A 545-nucleotide genomic window follows, 5' to 3' on the forward strand; every position below is an offset into this window, starting at 1 on the left:
TCACAAAGCAGGGAGAATGTGTGCTATTGATATCTGGTGGTTAGAGGCCGGGGATGCTGCTAAATATCCCACGATGCACAAGATAGTCACCCAACAAAGAATGAATTGTCCCAAATGGTGCCGAAGTTGAGAAACTCTGACATAGATTACTTCTTTTGTTTGTGTGAGAAACTATGCTACTTTTTATAATTCCTATCTTCTGTTTTGCTCTCAGATTTTAGGGACACCTTTTGTGATTCTAGTTGGCATTTATGGTTTGTTTTGTGTGTCATCCTTGTGCAGGGGCCATGCCAATATTCTCTGCATCATTCCAATTTTAGTATTGGTACTAAATACGGCTATATTTGTATGGGTCTGTTCTGTTTTGATTCCTACGTGATATATGAACTTAGAAATATCGACTCATTTAAAATGTCTTTGTAATTACAGAAACTTAAGGGGGGGAAGTCTAAGTGGCAGAACAAAAGCAATTGTAGGCATTTATTTGCTGTCCCTTACCTAGATTTTTTTTGTATCCCTGCACTGAAAATCTAATTTAGAGCTTT

The 545-nt window shown here is 37.6% G+C and overlaps 1 pseudogene; it reads right to left on the minus strand.

Annotated features, from left to right (window-relative positions):
- Positions 1 to 236: 236 nt before the first annotated feature.
- Positions 237 to 336, minus strand: LOC115507936 (annotated as a pseudogene).
- Between the last annotated feature and the right edge of the window lie 209 nt (positions 337 to 545).

This window comes from Lynx canadensis, chromosome X, assembly GCF_007474595.2.
Source record: "Lynx canadensis isolate LIC74 chromosome X, mLynCan4.pri.v2, whole genome shotgun sequence".
Taxonomy (NCBI): domain Eukaryota; kingdom Metazoa; phylum Chordata; class Mammalia; order Carnivora; family Felidae; genus Lynx; species Lynx canadensis.